Below are 467 nucleotides of genomic sequence, written 5' to 3' on the forward strand. Positions count from 1 at the left end.
GATTTTATCAGACGTGGAGGCTATGAGAACATGATTCCCACATCTCTGAGAGCAGGTAAGTGAACAGCAGGTGAGTTAACTTATCAAGGGCTTCATCTGCTGCCCTCTGAAATCTGCACTGAAGGCTGAGACCAGGATGCCGACAGGATGCCTCCTGCCAATGCTTCTCTGACTGTCATCCTTAATTCCCACCTCACTCCACTGACTAATCCTACTCCTTTAGCTATTCCACACTCAGTATGACATGGAAAACTATTGATCCTCACTCTTTAAAAAAAAAAAATATTGTCTGTCACACTTGCTATACCATCACTTCTTTTCTTATTCTATGATTTTTTATTTTAGCCAACCCTTTATTTGCACCCCTAACTCCCTCGTCTTCCTGGCAATTTTTCATGCTCACCTTATGGAACCAGTCAAGATAAGGAATAATCAAGAAATTTGTAGATATTTTATGTATAGGTTGA

Source organism: Propithecus coquereli, unplaced genomic scaffold (genome assembly GCF_000956105.1).
Source record: "Propithecus coquereli isolate 6110/MARCELLA unplaced genomic scaffold, Pcoq_1.0 Scaffold151, whole genome shotgun sequence".
NCBI classification, from domain to species: Eukaryota; Metazoa; Chordata; class Mammalia; order Primates; family Indriidae; genus Propithecus; species Propithecus coquereli.